Source organism: Candoia aspera, chromosome 3 (genome assembly GCF_035149785.1).
Source record: "Candoia aspera isolate rCanAsp1 chromosome 3, rCanAsp1.hap2, whole genome shotgun sequence".
Lineage (NCBI taxonomy): Eukaryota > Metazoa > Chordata > Lepidosauria > Squamata > Boidae > Candoia > Candoia aspera.
The window spans coordinates 157,448,423-157,473,810 of record NC_086155.1 but is presented as its reverse complement, the minus strand read 5'-3'; the positions used below and the strand labels follow the sequence as shown (position 1 = coordinate 157,473,810).

At 38.1% G+C, this 25,388-nt stretch overlaps 1 protein-coding gene across 3 annotated transcripts in view; it reads left to right on the top strand.

Moving 5' to 3' along the window:
* Positions 1-1,767: 1,767 nt before the first annotated feature.
* The window catches only part of ANKRD12 (ankyrin repeat domain 12), a 92,575-nt gene continuing 68,954 nt past the window's right edge, over positions 1,768-25,388 (top strand). For 2 of the 3 annotated variants that reach the window (XM_063299112.1, XM_063299110.1), the window contains exons 1-2: positions 1,768-1,943; positions 24,370-24,466. The gene's annotated coding sequence lies outside the window, so the exon portion shown is untranslated. The remainder of the gene's footprint in view (positions 1,944-24,369; positions 24,467-25,388) is intronic. The other variant, XM_063299111.1, reaches the window with a different exon arrangement.

The window sequence follows — 25,388 nt, the reverse complement described above, 5'->3', positions numbered from 1 at the left end:
TTTATGTAATTTCAGGAGCCTCTCAATACTAAAAATAAGATTATCCAACTACTGTCAATACAATTAGTGCTATGACCATCCCATAATCAGGGTTTCTCAACCAGGGTTTTGCAAGAGGTCACTAGGGGTTCCCTGGGAGATCATGATTTATTTAAAAAATTATTTCAGATTTGGGCAACTTCACATTAAAGAGGTAAGTTTCATTATTTTTAGTTTAAGAACACTTAATGCATATATTAACGCCCATACATGAAATATAATTTTATAATTTCTGGCTTATATTTGAGCCTGAATGTGCAGGGGTTCCCCAAGGCCTGAAAAATATTTCAGTGGTTCCTCCAGGGTCAGAAGATTGAGAAAGGCTGCCATAAATAATGTGTACTGTTGCAGCTAAAGATCTGCTAGGAATTCAAAGAAGCAGGCTGTGGAGCAGAGTTCCCTAACTACTTGCTATGCTTGTTTATGAATGTGGAAACAGAACAATCATAGACTACTGCCTACAGATAGTGCTTAATACACCATTTGTTCAGGTTGTAAATGTAAAACCATATGGTATGAAAAGCCTTGCATTAAAAGCCACTTTTAAAAGGGAAACATTTTTACTAGTCAAAATTCATCCTAAATAGGCAAAAGGCTCTTAATTTAGCAGTAAAGATAATTTTATAAATCTTTGTTTATAGTAACTGTAACCTAGGAGAATCACTATGTATCCTCCTGTCATTTTTAACTAAAGGAAGTTCAAGTCTGAAGTTAATAGTATGGTAATTGATAACTTGATAACTTACCAAGATAAAGTATTTTGATTTACACTTTAATCAAAAGACCATTTTTCTATACTCAAAAAGAGAGACGTACAGATCACGATTAAAACATGCAAGAATGTTCCGAGCAGCCTTCCGGACTAATGTAACGTTGGAATCTACACAGAGCTTCAAACAGAAACCAGCTATTCGGGACGCTATTACTTAAAATAAGCAAAAGGATTACTTGGAAGTCGACCCACATTGACATGTCAATGGTGCACTGAGCTCCATTCGTGGCATGTAACCTCCGGGGAAAAAATGGGGGGGGGGGTCTGCAACAAGTACAAAGGGGAAAAAACCCCAAACGCCGCTCAACACCTGCTCCCGGACGCCTGTTTCATTAGATTGCAGCGAAGCCCTCAAACCCGCCACGCATGCGTGCTCAGTGTTTATTAAAAATTCACTGCGCCACCGTCCCCAAAAAGCCCTTCCCTCGGGAAGGCAGTAACCTGAATGAATGACTCCGGGACGAAGGTGCTTCGATTCCTGTTCGAGTCACCTGGGCAAACCAAGTCCGTAGGTTCTACGCTCCCTTCTTCTCGTCTTTATTTAACCACCCCAGGCCCCGCGGCCGCTATTTCGAGAAAGTTCTAGCCGCACCACCCAAGAAGAGAAGGAGATGATCTCGGCGCTTGCGCACTGACACTCACTTTCTCCGCCCTCTAATCGTAATAGTGCCCGTTATTCATTCTTTCTCCTTCTGGTCGGTGGGTACGTTAAGAAACTAGTCAAATTACTGCCGCGGAATACTTAGAAACGCTAAGAACGGGCGATTGTGACGTCGGCCTTTCCTCCGAACTCTCCTCACCTCCCTTCGCCTCGCTAATGCTCAAGACGGCAGCGCGTGTCTACCCGCTCCTCTCGCCCGACTCCCGTCACGTGAATGGCGTTTCCACCAATCCGAGAGGCGAGTGACAAACCGACATACTGACGGGCTTGAGGGAGGGGGAGAGGCGAGGGAAAGGGGAGCGACTGAACTGAGGGGAAGGGGTGTCGTCCAAACCCGACTATTACCGTGGCTGTTGGAGCGGGGTTGGAACTCGGGGCGCCGCTCACTGGCAGCGGGTGGCTGAGCAGCCTGGTTCTCTTGGAAAGGACAGCCCGTCCTGTCAGGAGTCGCCTCTCTTCCGCTGAGGGAAGGTAAAGAGAGGAAACTGCCAGTGTCGCTACCGCAGATTCGGGTCCGGGGAGGGGGGGAATGAAGGAGGTGGCGGCAGCAATTGCGTGGATGACACTCCTTGTTAAGATCGTGGTGCGGTGAGGGGGGAGAGGCGGCGGCAATAAAAACAGCCGCGGTAATGGCTTAACGCTGCTCTGAGATTCTCTCGCTCGCTTCCTCCTGCCATATATAGATATACGTGTCTGTCAAAGTCGCTCCTTTCTGCAAATGTGGCTTTTTTCCTGCGGTAGACGTGAGCATGTATGTCCGCCCCTCTCAGCACCAACCCGGTCTGTACGCGGATGGATGGACATCGGCGTGTGTATGTATTCGTGCCCGTGTGTGTGTGTGCGCGTATGTGAATAGACCCGGGTCAGTGCACAGTCTAGCGTGGTGTACCCCGCGAATCATCCCTCTGGGGGTCCTGGGTGTTGTGTGCTGAGCGGGAGTCGTTTTGCTTCGCTGTGTTCCCCCGGTGCTTCGGATGCGCGTTTGAGAGGAAGAGAGAACACTCCCCCTGCTTCCCACCCCCTTTCTTGCATTGCCTTTCCTCGTAATGGAGGTACTGCAGCCGGTTTGCCTTTCTGGAACGGGCACGAAGCCTTCCTCGGCTTCCCCGACACACCTTCTCTCAGCCTCCGCTAAAGGGCTGCGTTCTCAGGAACGGTCGCTTATCAGGCAGCAATCGCTGCTTCTCGCGCTCCCAGCCTGTCACCTTTGGCGCGGCTGGAGCCATGGCTGCCGCCGCTGTCACTCCTTCTCCCTGGTTGTGGGGCTGGTCCCTGATACGTGTTCTCTTCGCATTCCCCATCCTATACTGGGGCTTCTGGTTTTATGGGCAAGAGTAAGGTAATTCATAGCAATCCTAGCACTGCTAACTCCAGAGTTTTCTGGTCTGCAGCATTGTCAGCCCTTTTTAAAAGGAAGAGGCGGTGGTTAGCGGGCTCGCGCGCGCGCTCCCGCCCGCAAGTGTTTGCGTAGGTCTCTACAGGCTGCTGGGGGAAAAAAGAGAAAGCATAAACGGTGTTTCTGGAGCTTACGGAAATAGTTATTGCCAGCATCATTCTGGTGAATACTGTGTACTAGGAGTAAAAGACTTTTTAAAAACTGCGCCTTAAGTTCAGGCAAGCCGGTTAGCCTAGTCTGGTGCATGGTGCAAGACATGTGTCTCTTCGCTGGATCTTAAGACTGAATAAAATATTTATATCAAATATCTTTTACATTAAGTAGCTTTCTGTTTCCTGCTTGACTTTTGCCAGTACTAAAATTCCTATTTAACTTTTAAAAGTGAAACAGCTTAAAAGTAAAGGAAGAGAAGTGTATTCTTTAGCTAAAAATGGCCAGAGTTGTTTAGAATGAGAGAAATAGCATATTGAGAACCATGAAGTTTGGTGAATGTTGATATTAGATATTTCAATGTGCCTTTAGACAAAACACTTTCTTAGCTTAACACTTAATGTGAGCACTTAATGCAATTATACTGAAATTATATAATAATTAATGATGTAATTAATATGTATATATATATGGAAGACCGGAAGTGCTGATGTAGAAGATTTGGTCGGCGCTCTCTTATTATTTGGAACTGTGCCTCACACAAGTGATGATTATTGGATCATACTGACTGAAAATATTTGCACAGTCCTACATGTCATAAATGTATAATAGTATTTAACTGGTCTTTGAGGTGGTCCTTTATCTTGTTCCAGAAATTCCAGTTTGAAAATTGTTGTTTTTTTCTATACTGAGGATAGGGGAAAGTCACTTCCCTAGGAGTACACTTCTGGGAGTACTGTATATAAGAAGAACCACTTATCTATCTGTTGTCCTAGATGAAAAATTTCTCTTCCTTCTGCTCACAAACATTTTGGAAGTTTTCCTTCTCATCCTTTTCCTTAATATTCATCTTGCCCTGTATATTAGAGTAAGTCACACATAGGACGTTGGTTAGCCATGAAATAGGGCACAAAGGGGTTTTGTAATTTTTTTGTATATGATAGATACTGATAACTGTGTGTAGCATGGGATGATGTGAGAATGTTATACAGTGTTGGCAGTATTTTGTCTGGTAGAAGAAAATGAGACTACAAATGCCATGGTAACTTTACAAGGTTTGACCTGAAAAGATTAGCTCAGGTTGATGACAGGTAGAACTGCAATTGACCATTTCCTTAGTTTAGCTCTTTTCCAAGTTGTTATCCAAAGTTCTAATCATAAGTGTGTTGAATTATTGCATTATATTTACATTTGAATTTGTTATTTAGTAATACATAAACATATTTTGGGGGGAAGTTTGGTAATTTCAGCTTGACACTAATATTAATATAGAAATGAACGTTTTATAGTTTTAAGTAGGCCAAGAAGGTTTTAGCAGCTGTGTAAATCAACCTACCCATTCCTGATATGAATTAAAAACTGCTCCCTCAATCTGCTATTCATAATCAGTAACATGGACCACTGAACCAGAACATAAATATGTGCTGGAATAATGGAAAAATGATTCAGTATTTCTCATAATCATGCTTGTGGTTAAGAATATTCATTCTTATTCATTCTGAATAGTGTTCATATTCATTCTGGAAAGTGTTCTACCTCTTCAGGAAAAGGGTTGCACTCCCCTTAAAAGTTCAGGTAGATGGTATGGAGGTATTCTTGGATCCATTATTATCACTAGAAGCTCGAGGGTCTCAGAAGCCTTTACTGCTGTTTATTTAAAAAAAAATGTAGCTTGTGTACCAGCCTGTTTTGTAACAATCATTCATGTTCTCATAACTTCCTATGGACAAGTACAATGATTTATATGTCAGGCTGCCTTTGGAAACAGTGTAGAAACTACAGTTCATTGAAGTCTTTGAGTGAGATGGGTGACAAAATTCGAAATATAAATAAAATAAATAAAGTCAGCATCTATCCCAACTGGACTGGCAGATGCAAAATATATTATGCTTTTGCTTTGTAGTCTGACTGTAGTCCATTTCTAAACCCAATTCAAAGTACCAGTGTTTAATTTTCAAGCTCTAAATGGCTTTGTGATTTAGGAACATCTCTTCCTAATATTTACCTATTTGGATTCTAGTGATCTGTATTTAAGGCCTCTCTTCAGGTACCTTTGCCAAATTAAGTGAGGCACATCACAAAAAAGGGCCCTTTTTATTGTAGATGCCTTGTTTATGAAACCTGGAAACAAACCTGGAAAAGTTTGTTTGGAACCTACCTTATTGTGTTTTTTGGACCAGTACAATTTTGCTGCCAATTTTATTCCAATGTTATTTGTAGTATTGTTACTCTTTATTATTGTTCTTGGTTTTTATCTCTGCTGGGTGATGTAGAAATGTAACATACAAAATAAATCAAATAAAATATTGAGATTACTGTGTTAACCAATCTTAAAACTGTTGCCAAGTTGAAACATAATGATTCCATTTATAGGCTAGCTGTTTTAAATAGGCTTCAAATTTGCTTTCTTCTTCTCCCTTAATTACATATTTTGTTTTTAAATTGTCTAAAGTGAATTACAAATCCAGTTTGAAGAACTTTGGTTTCCAGTTCTGATTTAAAGAGAAACTGTGGCTTGTTTCTGTCTGATTCAAGTCTTACAAGTTGTGGTTGTAAGGTTAAGGAGAATATTCATGAACCCAAAATATATTGACAAGAGACAATCTATTATTTGATTATTACTTTCGAATGACATTCAGGAGGAAGGAGTATTAGGTATGTTCACTGCCTTGAGTTATTTATAAAAATAATAAAGGCAGGATAGAAAATTAAATAAATAAAAAAATAAAAATCTTATGTGGCTTGCCTGAATCTCAAAGCAACATGAAAATTATTCAGAAAACTGATTTTAATCATAAATTAAAAATTGGAAATATATATAATTTCTGCATGCATAGTACCTACAGAGGATTCTCATTATTTGCGGTAGTTATATTCTGTAAAGTCACCTCAAACACTGAATTAGTGAATACTGAAACCTCAGCTGGGAACATGCATATTGGACAAGTTTTTACTGCTCTACATGTCCATGAATGACCATGAAAGCAGCATGAGTATTGTTTTTTCGGTTACAAATAAATTTTAGTCAGTAGGCAAATCAGCAAATAACAGAATCTGCAAATAACAAGAATTGACTATACAAATCAATCAATCAAACAATAAATGGTATGTCACTTAAAATATACTGGTTTTCAGCTAAAAAGAATATTTAAAAACCAGAAGTGTAAGATGGACTTTCTGATCTTCTAAATCACATGTACTGCAAAATCAATAAAAATAAGATTTCTGTAGGACTATCTCTATACACATACAAAGATACCAGACAAGATCATTTTGCAAAATGGATAAATAATTTTAATTGATTTTTACAATATTTATACCATTAGTGTCTTAAATTTATCTGATCTTGCTTAAATGAAATCCAAATATGATCGTATTAAACATAGATCCTTTCTGTATCAGTGTGATGTTGTGGTATTAGAACCCCAAATTTGCATACTGTCTCCATGATGAGTATCCAAGAGAAGTATCACCCATAATTATGCTTTTCTGTTATATTTTTTATGCTCCTGTAAAAGTTATTATTTTTCTCAATAATGTGGCCCTTTAGGGCTCATTCAGAGGTCTAGATATATCAAAATTCTTCTTCCTTCAGGGGTGCCACTCTTTTGTGAGTTGAAATTCCAGTGAGAATATATTTTTTTTTCAGAGTGACATGGATCCTTTTCTCTCATCTTCTACCTTTCTGCATAGTATTTCAAGTCCTCATCATGTCACTTCACCCTCCACAGAATTAATTCATTGAGGACTATCCAGCCATTCTAGTGCCACTGTAAAACTTTTTTTTCCAAGAGGGTACTAATTCAATTTTCTTTTTCTCCTCTCACCTCCTTTCAAAGGCCAGATGTGAAACACTATCCAGGTTCTATAAGGCTATGCACTCTTTGTCCCTCACCACTCAACTGAGCAGCTTGGATGTTTTATTGGCAGAAGGCAAATGGATGGATTGGGGTAGGGGAAGAAAAACTAAGTTTTTTTCCCCCATGCAGCAGGCTACTTTTTTCCTTGTTTTCTGGGCCTTTTTGAAATCAGTTTTTTTTTTTTTGCAAGCAACTAAATATTTCTCACTTCACTTGGTTTGCAAACTATTTGTGACCTGTTGAGCATACACATTGGTAGCAGGCATTTTGAGTTCATGTATGCTGAGTAAGAATAGTGCATTATGGAAGAGTGTAGCAAAGCTGTGCTGTTATTCAGTTAGCAGGTGAATGACATGTAGAGGGAAGGCAGGGCGTTCCATTGATTGGTCAATTTTGGATCAATCAAGATCTAACTCGGGGATCTTTGCACTGATTAAAAACAGTTAATGTGGTTTTCTTGCATAAAATAAACAAACATGCATGGTGAGGTCAAGCATTCTAAATATGATGCAGTAGGTCATGCAACCTTATGTTTAAACACTAGCCTGGCAGCCAGAGATGATAAAGTATTTTATATAGATGACTATACTGGAAGAGAAACTATTGCATTTGTCTCTCCTCTGAACTTAGCATAGAAATACAGTAACCACTGACTTACCAAAGCAGGGGATGTAGATACTAAGCAGAATGGATAAAAAATACTTTTAAATGAATGTAAAGATACATCCTGCTTAAATCAAAAGAGTATAGCTTTGAACAAATTTCAGTCTCCTGTGAGATCTCAGCAAGGAAAAAAGCACCTGACACAAGGCTCATACTGCTCAAACCTTTGGACGATACCAGTGGCCAAAATCACACAGACATTGCCCTAAATGAATGTTTTGTTTGTTTGTTTGTCTGTTATGTCTTGCTTTTTGTTCAGGAGTTCAAGTGTTTAACCATTTAAGTGTGATATGTTGAACAAGTGATAATGGCCCGGTTCCCATGGAACTCTCTGGCTAATGGGTAAGTCCACAAGTTAAGCTAAGCCAAAAGCAAACAAATCACATTATGGCCATTATGACATTTTAAAATATGCAAAAACATTTCAAGAACTGTTGGAGCTGCATCAGAACACTTCCATTAAGGTCTGAGCAACCTATTTCAAATGACTGTTGAAGCAACAACTGTTTTGAGCTCAATATTTTGAATTCAAAACATTCTGCACATCTGTACTATTTAATTGTAGGTTTCTTCATGGTGGTTCTGTTTTTAAATAGAAAAATAGAATTGAATTCAGTCTATTTGACAGAGATAAACTGAAATATTTGTTTAAAAATATGTATACGTTCATATATTTGTATAAATTCTGATTCTGTTGTACATTGATTAGAATGCCTTAACTTTAAAGACTGACTAGACAACCCTGTGACCCATTGGGTCATCCTTTGAGAGAAAGGTAGTGCAGTCTGATGTGACCAGAATGAACATTAAATATAGCTGACCATATTTTTTTTTACCCCAATGCTGGACAGTCCCATGATCATCTAAGAAGAGTATATATCATAAATAGAAAAATAATTGTAGTGGCAAACAAACTTCAATAATAAGTCAATGTTTACATACCTAAACAGATAAACACTGGTGGGCAAAAGAGCAATGGGAGCTGGAGTGAATTCTGACTTCATTCTGGCTTCCCCATTGACTTTGCTTGTGGGAAGCTGGCAAGGAGCGTCAGAAATCACAATCACGTGATCATGGGGATGCTGCAACAGCCACAACTTTGTGAATAAAACTGGTCTGAACATCATGGAAATTTCTATAGGAGTAATGGATCCCGGATTTTTTATGCATTCTTTAAGTTAGCAGGTTGTAGGTACCTTGATTAAAAAATTGTTGTGGTATAATGCACCATTTGGGCTAACTTGAGAGTGCAAACAGATAAACATAATGAGAGTTTTAGTAGTATATAGATTTTATTCATACTTCTAGAAACTATGAAATATTTTAAATTTGTTTTAATAATTTTGTTATTAAATGGAAGAGCACAGTTTCATGATTATTTCATAACTATATCAAAGATACAGCAAATTCTTTGTAGACTATTCATACTGTTTCTCTCCCAAACATCCATCAGAAGTTATGTACCTGGAATAGACATAGATACCCCCTTGTGACCTTTCCTGAATTCTTCTGCCCATGTCAGAAGACTTGGAAAAGTGGAACATAACTGTTTTCTGTATTAAGTTAGGGTATGGAACAAAAGTGCTTCAAAACCCAGTTTCCTGCATGATAAAATCTTCTCTTCATTGGTTTTAGCTTTGGAGCATGCTGGAATTTGCAAAAGAGAACTGAGCAGAAGATTTTTCCATCACTATGTATCATGGATTAGCTACTCATCATTGTTGATGAGCTGATTTTGAATTTTATGGAATATAAATTTGGTTCAACTTCATTGCTGATTCTAATGAAACTGCTGAATTTGCTACCTTTGATGTGAGAGGAGATACAGTGTTTTAAGTTTTTGGGAGATCTTTTCAATCATTAAGTTTTTAACGACTTGAAATGTTTGCATCTGAGTGTGCTGAATTCTGGAATGTGTTATTGATAGTGGTGGTGCTACCACCCATATTTTTTCAAGTTGGAATATGAGTACAAATGCAGATTTTAAAAAGTGCTACCAAATGTTGGAGTTCTCTTTAAGCAATTTTGTAAAAAAAAAAATTTGTGCACGGGGAAAAAAGCTCTGCAAAGCATAATTAAATGCAGTGAAAGGAAGTTATGTGAACATTATCAGTAGCTAACTTTTAAAAACTACAGAACACTGTATATATTACTTGTCTTCATTTTGGGCTTGGTGGTAGAAACCTGATAACCATAGTTCTGTGTTTATTAAACAACCGACAAAGGTAATTTTCCTCCAAAATGTTTTCCCTTGTTTAATATTCAAAGAGACAACACTTATGTTGCTCTCCATATTTGTTGTGTGAGCAATCTGTTGCAAACTGTTCTGGCATTTTCCAATGTGATGGTAATTGTATGAAGCTTCCAAAATAATATTGGATGAACTAATTTTTTCTATTTACAAACATTGAGTTAAACAAGTAATAAAATAAAAATAATTTTAACTTGCATTCTAATTAATTTTAAAATACAGTGAAGAACATTTTTTATAATCTAAGTGTTTTCTAGCCATTTTAAATATAATGCCCTGGTGATATATAAAGAAAACAGCTCCCACTTAAGGAAATAAATAAGGCAATGATAGTTGTAAGAGTGTCTTAAATTGTATTAAAAATTGAGCAGTGTTGTTAAAAAAAAACCCTTTCCTTGCATGAATATATACTGCGTACATATACAAACTTTATGCACCAGAATCAGAATTTTTGGGGGGCATCAGGGATCAAAACTAATTTTTAGAGACAGTTTCATCGATCTCACTGCCTAAGTTCTTGTGAGACCTTATGTGAGAACATTGGTATCTTATAAATTTGACAATTTTAGTATATGCTCCACTTATAAAAAAAACATACAATTCAGTTATATGTTTTTTTTTAAATAAGAGCACAGTGTTCAGAAGGACTTACTCCCAAAGGATATTATTTATTTATTTTTTATGTCCAGACACTCAACTTAAGATAGATAGTTTATTGATTGATTAGTCTTATGACCGTATCAATAAAATAAAATAAAATACAAGGTCTATTTCCAAGATAATAAGTAATAAAACACATATGTGCTAAATACAAGCAGTCAACGTTCAGATAAATACATTGCCTTTATACGATAACCCTGATCCGTTCAATATAACAGATGCCTTGTCTGTAAACATAGCAGTTCTGCTAACAATGCATGCATTAGAGCCCAGGAGGAGATAGGACAATCTGCAGTTCAGGTCCCAGTGGACTGTTCTTTCAAGTATGGATTTTAGATATCTGAGCCTAAAAGGGGCCTACAGTTGACAATCAAATAAAACATGAGCAATATCTTAAATGGGTGGGGCACCACATATACACGTCCTCTCATGATATAGCAAGTGATGGAAGCGCCCATATTTGCCCATGGAATCTAACAACTCAAATCTTGTTCTAGAATAGGTCCTTCCTTGGAATTGTGCCAAACTCGTTGAAGGGTAGTTTTAGTTTGGAAAGTGGTTTTGTTCTTAGCCAACCAGTTTAAAGATCTAATTTTTGCTAATAACTCCATGTCTATTTGGGCACTGATATCTAGGACTCTCTGATTAAAATTTTCCTTTGCCTGGGAGGCAGTTTAGAGTAAATACTGGGTAGAAAACCCATGCTGTAAAATAATTCTGGAAAGTCAACTTACCCAGGAGGTGGGCTGAGCCATACTTATCTGTTCAACTAAACATATTTTGAGTAGCCTATCAGGGTCCATTGAATGAATCTTCTGCCAATAGGTAAAAACTTTGATTGATGAGTGGCTGTGAATGGTGTGAATACCTGTTCCTGCTCTGACCATGAGGGCTGATGTGTTCTTGTCAGTTCCTGGTATGCTGCTTAAAAAACAGGTACTTGTTCAAGTAAGGTAGCTTTTGAAAGGCCCCACAATTCCACGCCATAGGTCAGCATGTGTGCCATTAGAACCATATCAGCATATCAAAGAATATTAATAAATTTATCATGGATCTTTGGCGTATGAGTGTCTGGAGCATACAGGAATTTATTTTTACTTATTTGTCTAATTTATATAGCTGCCCATCTCACAAAGCGAGCAACTCTGAGCGGCGTACAACAAAGCTAAAACAATTTAAATACCTAAAACCATTATCATTATTAATAATTAAAAAACAATTAAAAACTATAAAAACCAAACTAAAACCAAAAAAAAAAAGAAGACAAAGGGATATTAATTATAACAGAGCCACCTTACTAGTTCACCAGTCCCCTGGGGTCCCCAGGCCTGCTGGCATAACCAGGTCTTGAAGGACCTTCAGAAGCTCAGAAGAGATGAGGCCAACCTCACCTCAAGGGGAGAAGATTTCACCACACGGGCAACACCACAGAAAAGGCCCACCACCTAGGGCCCACCAAATGTAGCGCCCTAGATGACAGAACCCGTAACATGCCCTCTTTGCTGGATCTGGTAGAACAGGCAGATGAAATCAGGAATCCTGGGATATTTATTTATTTATTTTCTATCCTGCCTTTATTATTTTTATAAATAACTCAAGGTGACAGACATACCAACTACTCCTTCCTCCTCCTATTTTCCCCACAACAACAACCCTGTGAGGTGAGTTGGACTGAGAGAGAGTGACTGGCCCAAGATCACCCATTAACCTTGGGCCATTGACTATATCATTGACATAGAGGTTAAAAAGCATTGGGGCTAGAATATAACCCTGTCTAACACCTTTATTGGTGGATATACTCTGAGTTAGAGAACCATTTATACCAGTACGCACTTTCAAGTAGGTGTTTGAGTAAAGGGCCTTAACCAGGAGTAAGAGTCTGAGTTCCATGTTTAAGATGGCCAGTTTCTTCTACAGAATGTTTCTATTTATGGAATCAAAAGCTGCACTGAGATCTATGAAGTCAGTAAACAGTTTCTTGCCTTTAATTACTTGTTTTGTTATGAGATGGTATAAAATAAAACAATTGTCTATTGTGGAGCGCTCTGGTCTAAATCCAGCTTGTTCCTCCCCTAGGAGATTTTTTTCCATCACCTAGTCTTCTATTTTATTAAAAAGGTGTTTTACATTCATCTTAGCCATGATTCTAATAAGGCTATAGATCTATAATTTTTGGGGTCACCCTTGTCTCCTTTTTTATATATGGGGATTATAATGGCAACTTCCCATCTGACCAGGATGCAACCTGTATTATTTTTATTGGAAAACAAATAAACAACAAGGGGGCCCACCAATCAATGTGTGTCCTGAAGAGTTCTGAGGGTAGAAAATCTCCAGGCACTTTATTGGGTTTCAGAGATTGAATAATAGAATTGATTTCTGATAATGATACTGCAGGCCAGGGTGGGGGGAGGTTTTCAAAGGCTGAAGAAAGGGTCAATGATTTGCTTATGTGGGAGGCCCTGGTTAGGATTAGCAGATAAATTTGTGTAAAAATCCTCCAAAACTGAAGCTGGTATAGGGATATCAAATTGGAATTTACGTTCCTTCAATAAACCAGATAAAGTATTCCAGAAAAAAATTGAGTTTGTCCCTTTTGCTGAAATTTCCAGTTCTGACCAGATTTTAGCCATGTAGCAGGCTTTTTTAGAAGCTATCAGTTTCTTATAATCATGCCAAATTTTTAATACTCAACATAAACTCAGGGCAGCAAACAGAAAGTTATAAACAACAATAACAAATAGAGCCAGTTTGATCTAGAGGTTAAGGCAACGAGCTAGAAACCAAGAGACTGTGAGTTCTAGTCCTGCCTTAGGCATGAAAGCTGGCTGGGTGACCTTGGGCCGGTCACACACTCTCAGCCCAACCCGCCTCACAGGGTTGTTGTTGTGGGGAAAATAGGAGGAGGAAGGAGTATTTGGTATGTTAGCCGCCTTGAGGTATTTATAAAAATAATAAAGGTGAGATAGAAAATAAATAAGAACATCAACAGAAACTAAAACACATCATGCCTGGGGCAGCACACATATCCATAGTTATATGCATAAACATGCAGTCAAACTAAAAACTCTCTTAACTTCTATCCCATGCTATAGATCACTAGTTTAAAAAAGTACTTATATCTTATGGCATTTGTCTGTCAATAACTATCTGCTTAGCAGTGAGGACAAGAAGAATATATTTTGCTGGAGGGTGGGGGACAAAAGTAGTATGTAAATCTATCAATATAAGTTTATTTATTTATTATTCAAATTTCTATTACCACCCATCCCCCCAAAGGGGGGGACTCTGAGAGGTTTATAACTTCTTTGTAGAAGATGTGTGTGTCAGAATAAAAATTGTTCATCCCTACTAGCAAATTATGATAGAAACAAGACTTGAGTTCTGTAGGGAGTCAGTCTGTATGACAAATGATGAAGAGCTAATGGCTGGGATGGCACAAATAGAAGTGGCCATATTTGTTTTTATTGGACTTATTTAGTTGTTTGCATTTTATTAAGTGATGTAAAGGTTCTCAATGTTTTCAAACTATAGCAAATACTACTCTGGGTTTTTGTTTTGTTTTGTTTTGTTTTTCCTTGATGGAAAATGTAATTTTTGGAATTTAAAATGTTTACAATATATAATTTATCAAGTCTAAGATTACTATATAACTTTTGAACAGAAATGTACTAAGGGGAGGTGTTCTTGATAAATAATATAGTACTTCCATTAAGAATACTGTACATTCTTCAGCTTTTAGGGTATGTTAGATTTAGTGTTTCTCATGGATTTTCAAGTGACCATTCTGATCTATATTAGCCTTTTTCCACTTTGGTTAGTAATAATTTTTGCCAGGTAAACAGATTCTTGACATGTTGCCCATGGTTTGTTAGTTATGACAACTAACAGATTAGTGTCATCTTTCTTTTTCTCTTTGAATTGTATTCTTTTAGGGCTTATGCTAGAATTTTTCTATTCTGTCTCAAACTAGTGGGAAACTAAGCTTGCTGTTTTCAACAGTCATAGTTAGAAGGGTTTTCAAGGGCCATAAGAAGAGGTCCTGTGATCATACGTTCCCTCTCCTGTACTAGACTAATGTAATGTGGAAATACCGTAACAGTGCTCAAAATCTGTAAGTGATACATAGTAGCCAGTGTATTAACCAGGTCTTGCCATGTGGGATGGCTTAGTGCTCTTCATTTCTTTTTTTTGAGTGTAGTTCAAGATGCTAGTTTTGTTCTATCGAGTCCTCCTAACTGGTGGCATTTAAAGGCCCAAGAAATATTTTAGTTTGTATAAAGCAGACTATGCATTACAATCAAGCCCAGTTTGTATTTGGAGATTGGACAAATGACTCCAAAGATTTAAAAATATTAGTTAATTGTTAATTAAGTTTCATTTTGTTTTCTAAGCCTAACTCTAACATTTTACAAACCAAGATAGTTATTTAAGGGTTCCATAGCCACCTTAGGATTAATTGATAGAATGAGCTGTGTATGAAGTGATGCTAACTAGTCCTAAGAAGCCTTATGAATAAATGATCCAGAATATGATGGACTGTGGTACTGAACAATGTGGAAGGGTCTATCAAAATTACTGAAAAGGAAAATCCTCCTCCATTTCCTAGTGTTAGTTGTCTATCACACTGACCAAGGCAGTTTCTTTTGAAATTCTGACGACTTAATTGGAAGGGACTAAAATAATTAATATAAGCCAGAAAACTTGGTGTTGGGCTACCATTATGCACATGACAACTCTTCATAGGAAGGGCAGAATAGGTGCCAGATCATAATTGTCCAATCAGATCCAAATCTAATTTTTTCTGTTAATGGTTTTTGACAAATACACAGATTTGATGTATACAGACCAATTCCAGGATAAGAAATTTTTATAGAGTTCTAGCAGACACTCAACAGACTTGTGCACTATATATTATTAAATGAGGAACAGCTCCCTCTAAAAGAGGAAATAATTTGCCCAAACAGTCTTTTTAATTCAAAAGTTACAAATTTTTATTTATAATTAATTAACAGAAATACTTGCATATTAGAAAATAAAAATGTAACTGGATTAATGTATCAAAAGCATAGCAGGTGAACTGCTACATTATTTCTAATGAACCTAATGCAGGGTTCATCTCTTATGATCTCATTACCATTACAAGTCGCTGTGATTGGACAAATAAGGAAAAACAGGTCACAGGGGTTTCTTTAATTGGTGCAAGTGTTAGTGGTCTGATTTCATTCTGAGTTTAGGACATCTCTATCAATCATTGCATCATGCTCTCCTTTTTATTTCCCACTATGGCATTTTTTCTATTGGGTGTGGCTTCCATTGCAGTGCCATTTGTAATGAACCATTGCTCTGGAAGGACAGAATGGAACTGGAGTTTTGCATAGAGTTTTGATTCACAACCAGATGAGTTACAGTCATTTGCTTCATCTTATTGAAAAGAAAATGAATCTCAAATTACTCTGATTTTCCTTGGATTTGGCATTTTCCCTAGTCAAAAGAGCCAATTATTATGAACTTGCAGCAAGACAGGAATAGTAAAAAAAAGAGCCCCATATGGCTGTATTAGCATGCAGAGAATCATGGGATTTTGTCATTTTTTGACAAATGGGGCAAGTCAAATTATGTTGACTTAAATGAAAGGGAATAGCAATACAAAGGTTGAAGAATAGAACATTAACATGAATACTACAGCCAGCAAAGAAAGAGAGCTGCTTCATGAAGCTTTGGCTGTTTTGTGGATTAGACCCACAGTGATGCCTTTGCCATAATCACACTAAGGTTTTACAGATAAGGCAATAGGGCAAGGAAGGAAGATTTGAGGCGTATGAAAGCTTAAGTGGGAATAAGATCTAGTACTGTTGGCACACGCTCCACTCTAATCATACTGATTGGAGACTGAATGTGGAAAGAAATTGAACAAGGAAGTTTGTCTTTAGGAATTAGGCTTGCCTGTGGTAATTTAAAAAAAATAAAGCAAACATAAAGATTAGCATCTTGACTGCAGCAAGGATTACTTTAAAAAATTTGTAATATATAGATAAGGACAGTTCTTTATTAATGGCTTAATGACTGTAAATTAGTTACTGAATGTAAATTAGTTGATGACTCTAATTACTGTAAATTAGTTACTGAAAAGAAGTAAGAAAGACTCCATTTCATAGTCTTCCACTCAGAGCAGGGCTTCTCAACCAGGGTTCCATGGCACCCTAGGGTTCCGCCAGAGGTCACTAGGGGTTCCCTGGGAGATCATGATTTATTTAAAAACTATTTCAAATTCAGGCAACTTCACATGAAGGAGGTAAGTTTCATTCTTTAGTTTTAGTTTAAGAACACTGTTAATGCATATATGTTAACGCCCAGAATCCCTCTTTTGGGGGAGATGGGCGGTAACAAAATTTGAATAATAAACAAATATATACAGGCCTACACATGAAACAAATAAAATAATTTTGTACCTTCTGGGCTATATTTGAGCCTGAATGTGCAGGGGTTCCCCAAGGCCTGAAAAATATTTCAAGGGTCCCTCCAGGGTCAAAAGGTTGGGAAAGGCTGTCTCAGAGGCTGTTACTAGCTAACAAGATCAAGTAGGCTTTGGCTTTGGTAGGTGGTGTCTGTTTATATATCATACTAGGCCATAATGTAGTTACTTGAAATTGGTCCAGTACACTGTAAATTCAATCACTGTGATTTATAAATCATTATTGTACCGCTTCGGCAGGCAGGTAACGGCGTTCCGTGTAGTCATGCCGGCCACATGACCATGGAACTGTCTACGGACAAACGCTGGCTCTTCGGCTTTGAAACAGAGATGAGCACCGCCCCCTAGAGTCGGACACGACTGGACTTAATGTCAAGGGAAACATTTACCTTTACCTAAGCAAACTATAGTTTAGTATGGTGTGTGAATCCAGTTGACATATGGCAAAGAGAATAAGGCCGGATATTTTCCAAGTGAAACTCAGTGTTCCATGTGTAGAATCCTAAATAATGGGATGAATCAAGAAGCTTCCATGGTCTCTTGTTACTGTGCCTGTGTTATCCTTGCTGTAGCTGTTGATGGAAGTAATAAGATGAAAGTTAACTGCATATATCACTTGGTTCAGAGATAGATTTGGGCCCATTGGTAGTCTGACTTTTATGCCCTTCGGTAATGTATTAATGTGGAGAGATTAAAATGTACAAAATACAGTTGGATTTCAATACCAGTCTGTAGTGAATATATCACTGTCATGCATACATTCAGTTTCTAAACTTAGATAAATTCCATGAATGCATACAGTAACTATATTTTTGTTCCTCTAGATAAGGATATGCTCTAAATATTTAGCATCTTTATAAGCTGTGCTAATTTTACAAATATCCAAACAGAGAATAATGGTAAAACAGATACTACTTTAGCAGGTAATAAATCACAATGCAGGTGGTATCCTAGATGTGCCCTTCAAAGTGGTTTTATTCTATTTTAACCAATACATAACTTAATTTTTTTTTCTGTTCAATTGTGTCTGATTCTCGGAGACTGACAAATCCCTGCAGTTTTCTTGGCAAGTTTTTTTTCAGAAGTGGTTTGGCATTGCCTCCTTCCTAGGGCTGAGAGAGAGTGACTAGCCCAAGGTTACCCTGCTGGCTTTGTGCCTAAGGTGGGATTAGAACTCATGGTCTTTTGGTTTCTAGTCTGATGCCTTAACCACTACACCAAACAGGCTCTCACATAACTTAAAATACTCACAACTTAACTTCTATGAAAAGAAGCAACTATTCTTCATGAACATTTAATAAAAAATCAGACAGTATTGCTGTGTTATATGCAGTTTAGAAAAATATAACTTTAAAATGAGAACATTAAATGAGAACTTTAAAAACATGGTCATTGCTCTGTTACCATCTATTGCCTAAAACATCTTACATCATCAGGACACTTGATCTGTACCTATATGAAAGTCTTTGAGGCTTATTTATGACAAATTTCATATAGAGTCATATACTAATCATAATAATGTCCATTTTAAATAGTAACTTGTAAGATTTCAAAAGATAGCCATTCATGAGTTACCCAGAGCAATAAGAGAAGTCCATCAGCTAGCCTCTGCTAATGCAAGAGCCACACTTGAACACTACTTTCAGTGTAGCAAAATTGATTTGATAAGATGCTTAGACAGTTTATCTGGATAAAAATTGCAGCCTTTAAAACAAACTTGAATATTGTTTTCTCTTCAATTGGGAAATCAAATTACAATCCAAGATCAGTTGCTAGCTTCCTTTTCTCCTGTAGGTGGCAGCAAAATGTTAGCTCCTTTTGGTAGCATAGCTACCTTAAAATTGTGGTATCAGCTCAGTAGTTTCTGGGCTTTTTTTTTCCAGTGTGGGGAGCTACTTTATTCTACTTGTTCAATTTGTACAGTTACTATTTTATTTTATTTTCTGGAGTAGCCAAATACCTCTTATTTTTGAAATGTCATCCAGAGAAGGTAGATCACTGTGAATATATAGGCAGAACTTGTAGATTCTCTTTAAAAATAAAATAAAAGTTCAGTCCTCTGTTGGGTAAGGGAGGGCAAAAAGGTGCATTTCAAATTTGAAAATATTTTATCAATAGTACTTATTTTTAGAATTCTAATGTTTGATGTCAGTTTTCTTCCATTTCAATTTAGAGTTCAACAGTTTATATGTAGTTGCCATAGTTCATCCTTGATTTTTCCTTGACGTAAAGCCCATGTCCGACTCTAGGGGGCGGTGCTCATCTCCGTTTCTAAGCCTTGGAGCCGGCGTTGTCATAGACACTTCCGGGTCATGTGGCCAGCATGACGACACGGAACGCCGTTACCTTCCCGCCGAAGCGGTACCTATTGATCTACTCACATTTGCATGTTTTCGAACTGCTAGGTGAGCAGGAGCTGGGACTAGCAACGGGAGCTCACCCCGCCGCGCGGTTTCGAACCGCCGACCTTCCGATCGGCAGCTCAGCGGTTTAACCCGCAGCGCCACCGCGTCCCTTTCCTTGATTTAGTTGAAGAAAAATGAATGAAAATATGAAATAGTGAGGAAAAACACTTTCTTTTAGCTTTGAGCTTAAGGAGAAATTGATAGTGGTCATCTTTCAATCAGATATGACCAATCATCTTGTAGGCAGGAATCTACTTTTAAATCTATAGGTAGTCCTCAGATTATGTCCATTCGTTCAGCAACAGTTCAAAGTTATGACAGTGCTGAAAAATGGACTTATGATCAGTGTTTGTACATATGACCATCACAGCGTCCCCATGGTTACATGATCAAAATTTGGGTGCTTGGTGACTGCCCCGCATTTACAATTGCCTCCTGCCTCCATCGCCACCAGCTGACCTTTGTCATCTTTGGCTGCCTCCCTCCATTGGCCTCACCAATGCCGGCCAACCTCAAGCCCTATGGCATGGGGGCTCTGTCAGCCATGCTGTGCAAGGCACCCTCACCACCACCTCCCCCTCTGGCTGCCTTGCCACATGGGAAGTCCTTAGCCAAGTAGTGCTTGTAGCAAGGCAGTGCCACCTACAAGTGTGGGTAGGGCCCCTTGTCGCTGTTCAGCGAGCGCAATGGTGGGCAAGAGGTCTTGCACAATGAGTAGGGAGACAGGGAGCCATTCAGCTGCTGCTTCCGATAGCCTCCAGGTGAAGCACTGGCTCAGCCATGGGCTCACGAGTACACACTTGCTGGCAAAGTTAGTGCTGTGGCCGCCCCACTGCCAGGCATCCTGGCCATGCGTCAGGGAGGTGCTGCAGAAATGTCCTCACCTCACTGCCCAGCAGGAGGATCACCCAAGCTGGCAGTGGCATGCGGTGCAATGTGGAAAACTCATGGCCCTGACTCCTTCCCTTCCCAGCAGGGTGGCAGGGTCCCAGGTGGTGCTCTCTGGATGGCTCCCTCCTTTGTGCAGGGCAGTGGTGACAGAGGAACTTCCTTGTGTGGGGCAGGAATGCACAGAGCATGCAGAGCCCTCCTGGCTGGTGACGGGCTGAGACTGGTATAGCGGGCAGGCCCACCAGGAACCTGGTGGGTGGGGAGGTAGAAGCATGGGGTGTTGTACCCTGCACAGCATGGCGGACAGAGCCCCTGCACTGTAGGACTTGAGGCCAGGCAGTGGTGGCAAGTCCAACAGTGGGGAGGCGAGGTGAAGAAAATGACAAAGGTCAGCTTGGAGCGGTGGTGGCGGGGGGCAGAGTGGAGGAATACAGCACCCTCTTTATCTTGGTCATGCTGGGCAGAGTGGCCAAAGGGCAGAGATGTGGGGGAGATAGGCAGATGGGGGAGTTGTAGTGGAGGCAGTTTGCTCTGGGCAGGAGAAATGTGAGGTTCTTGCCTAATGACCATGCAGTCCACGCCTAACAATCACAACCAGGACTGTCGGGATCGCCATCACTAAGCAGCATGGTCATGTGATTTTGCTTAACCGCTTTGCTTAGCAATGGAACTTCCGGTCCCAATTAAGGCCGTAACCCCAGGGCTACCTTATAAAAGCAATTTATAATTTGCTCCTGGTCCTGACAGTGATCCTGCCATTGGTATCAGCATCAGCTTCCATCCATGCCAAAGAGCAACAAATGGAAGGGGATTGTCATTGGAAAAACAGCATGGTTTCTATATGTACTATAGGCCTGAGCCTATTTGACCCTCCATGGCTTTCAAAAATAAAAACATGCATATTAAATTGCATATCAGTTTGGTCATTTCATTATTTGTTTACTCAAGAGTAAATATTAACATGTAATTTAATTTGGCTATACAAAATGTTAATTTAAATTTTAAAATTTTGAACCAGCCTATGGATCTTTTAGCTCAGCCTTTTGTATGTATCCTCCTTATATTCCCAAAGTCATATAATATTTTAACTCCCTTTAGTATTTGGTATTTCTGTTTGATTTGTACTTATATTTAAGCAGAGTTCAAGACCTATTTTTAACTTGATTACAAGCTGTTTTTTGAGAGCAAGGGGCATCATTTGATTTCCTTAGGTAGAATTTAGTCTTTTAATCAAATTTTCCAGTGTACTGTACAAAGGACTAGAGAGGTGGGTTGATTGAATCATGGCTACTTAAAATATTATTTAAATCACCAAGAACACAGAAATAGTTTGAATAATTTAACATTTAAATCTAAGTCAGAATGTATTTTGTTAGTTGCATCTATGAAAGAGCTAGTTTGATGTAGTGGTTAAGGTACCAGCTTAGAAACAGGAAACTGAGTTCTAGTCCTGCATTAGGCACGAAGCCAGCTGGGTGACCTTAGCCAAGTCCTTCTCTCTCAGCCCTAGGAGGGAGGCAACGGCAAACCACTTCCAAAAATGCTGCCAAGAAAACTGCAGGGACTTGTCCAGGCAGTCACCAGAAGTCAAGATTGACTTGAAGGCACCCCACCCTGGCAAAGGTTGTATCTATATAAACATATTTATAAGGAGACTACTGATTTTGATATAATTGCAAGGGTGTATTATTTAACAGACAAAGGTATAAAACAGCCTTTAACAGTCTGTGAATATCTGGATGTGTGGACTTTTGTTCCCAGAATATTTATTAATCACATTTGTATGCTACCCATTCAGAATAATTCTGGATCATTATGATTATTGCAGGGATGGGTTTCTAGGAGTTGACATCCACATATTTAGAAGGTACTTAGATTGGGGAAGGCTGATGTGAAAAGATCAGCCAGGCAGATTAATGGATGGCGTGTATAGTTACTTGCTAGGATATGTCTATGCCCCTATTATTGAGCATTATATGGAAGATGTGATATACAGGAAGCCGGTAGAATAGAATAATATTTTATTGAACATGTTCTGTTGACCTTTTCATACAAGAATAAAGCCAGAAAGACGTTTAAAAATCAATATTAAAGCAAATCTTAAAACTCTTCATGTTTATAGAAGTTATTTTGAGACAATTTAAGTACAAGTATGTACTTGTGGAGAGCAACTTTACTAGTTTTGCTTTCTGCTAAGAAAGTGTTCTGTGACTGGTTATGATTACTATTGTAGCAGTTTTATGAATAGGAAAGCATTCCATGGTAGCCATCTTGTAAGAAACACCTTATACATTTTGTTCTCAACATTCCACTAATCCAAAAAGGTTGCTTGCTCCAGATACAAGGGCAACCTGTTGTGCTGTATGAATACTAAGACATTTTTTATCAATTTGTTCACTAAATTGAACATTTTCTATCTAAGCAGAGGAAAGAATGCCAGAGGTCCCATGCGCCTGATACTGTTTATCTCATAAAGCATTTTAGAGAAGCAAAACAGCTTTTGAGGTGTATTCTGTTCTCTACCTCTGGTTTACAAAGAAAAAGGAGGCATTTTTCAGTGTGTGGGTGTGTATTTATATATACTGTATGCACGTACATACAGTAACATACACTCCTACAGAATGGAGAGATGGACTACAAGATCTCACTCCCAACAGGAACACCACCGTGAAAGACCAAACAAAATTTGTTGAAGTTGTTGCTTCAGATATCAACGCTATCTATACAACAATGAAGTGATAAAGTGAAGTGATTTTTAATTTGTAACTAGGATATATTAAAATATAAGCATAACTAAATGTTTTAGAAAATAAAATTTAAATCTATTAAAATTTGTAGTTTTTTTTCAACTTGCACGGGGGTGATAACACATTGTGCCACACCTACTATTATCATGAGGAACTGCTTTGAAGAGAATGTACTGGTAACTGTTTTATTTTTGTTTTGTTTTGTTTTGTTTTATGTTTCCTAGGGATAATATATCATGGATTTGTCCTGACACTGCAATATACTGATTAATGCTTTCTATGTATGTCTTATATGGAGTCTTTATGCCAGTGCTTCCCAAACCTGGGTAAATTATTAGATAAAAGTGGTTTTTCTTTGGGTAACAACACACAAACCCATTACCCAATCACAACAGGAACATTTAAATTGACTTTTTAAGTCAATTTAAATGTTCCTGTTGTGATTGGGTAATCACAACAGGAACATTTCTCAACTAGGGTTCCACAAGAGTTCCCTGGGAGTTCACAATTTATTTAAAAAATTATTTTCCCTGGGAGATCACGATTTATTTTAAAAATTACTTCAAATTTCAGCAACTTTACATTAAAGAGGTACATTTCATTAGTTTAAGAACACTTAATGCATATATACACATGAAACGAATATAATAATTTTGTAACTTGTGGCCTATATTTGAGCTGGAATGTACAGGGGTTCCCTGAGGCTTGAAAAATATTTCAAGGGTTCCTCCAGGGTCAAAAAGTTGAGAAAGGCTGACTTAAAGTGTTTTACCTACGTTGGATAAAAAGGACTTTCTGATAAGCGGTTTTGGGTAATGAAGAAAAAGGTTTGGGAAGCACTGCTTTATGCAGTGCTACAGTTGAGTTTAAGTGAAGCTACTGTCTATAGGTAAAGTTACTGTGGATTTGAATGTCATGCAGTTTGATTTTACTTGTAATGTTTTGCTTTATCCATTGATACTAAGAGTGTGTAGTTCACAGTTTCCAAAGTTATATTAGGACTGGTGGCCTAGAGAAACCTAGGATTTATGTTATAGATTCTGTCTGTTGTGTTATATAAAAGCTCATTCATCCATGTGTATTGCCTAATTGATGATTACATATTTGAATTTACTGGTAAAATGGAACAAGTAGGCCTTCTCCTGTACAAATGTTTTTCAGTACAGTAGCTTGCACATTGATATGCAAGTTATTAAGTAGAAACTGAAAAAAATAATGAGAAATAATACAACTGACATTATTAATGTTTCCTTTTTGGTAATAGATGTTACATGCTACTTTATTTTAAGGTTGTGTAAATAAGATATATTAATAGGCATTACCTATTTCTGTTCCTAGAAAAGTAGAGCTGCAGTTCTTTATTATCTACATTTGCCTTAGTATTATTTTTATTTTTTAGGTCTGTGTTGGATATTTTGTAACAGCTAAAAATAAGCAGATCTCAATTTTGGATAGTGCTGGTTGCCTGGCATCTAATTACAGTGATTTCACACTAGGTAATCAATCTCTTTTTTTTCTGTTTTCTCAACTTGTATTTTGTTCAAAGATTGAGATCTCTTTCAATCATGTTTCTCTAGGGGAAACATGGAAACTTTCACAGGGCAATTGTATCTGTTTTCATTGTACCCTTTGATTTTTCCCTCAGAAAATGTTCCATCTTTGAAAGCTAGTTGTATAATGTTTTGGGGAATGTTGTCGCCATAGAAAAAGTACTCTCTGTGTAGAAAGGTTCAATATACATTGCAATAATAACAACAGTTTTATATGTTTTTTAGGAAAAATGCAATTCTTATTTTATCAAACATTCAAAATATGTTTATACTTCATATTGTCATATTGTACAGTTTAATATGTTTAGCAAAGAATGTGCTCATTATAAATTACTTTGTACTCCTTAGAACATGTAAGTTACCTAGAGAAGAGGTGTCAGACACGCGGCCTGCAGGCTGCATGTGGCCCACAACACTCCCGGGTATGTCCCGAACCAGATTAAAATGCAGTTAGGTAATATTAAATAAAATAAAATAAAAATACAACAAAACATAGATAATATTACATTTTAAAACTAAGTAATAATAAATTGAGTCACCAATCAGCAAAACTCCGGGCTCGCAAGGAGTCCTGCACAAGTTTGCTTTGTTGTTTATTCGTTTATCCGCTTCCGACTCTTCGTGACTTCATGGACCAGCCCACGCCAGAGCTTCCTGTTGGTCAACACCCTCAGCTCCCCCAGGGACAAGTCCGTCACCTCTAGAATATCATCCATCCACCTTGCCCTTGGTCAGCCCCTCTTCCTTTTGCCCTCCACTCTCCCTAGCATCAGCATCTTCTCCAGGGTGTCCTGACTTCTCATTATGTGGCTAAAGTATTAAAGTTTTGCCTTTAATATCATTCCCTCAAGTGAGCAATCTGGCTTTA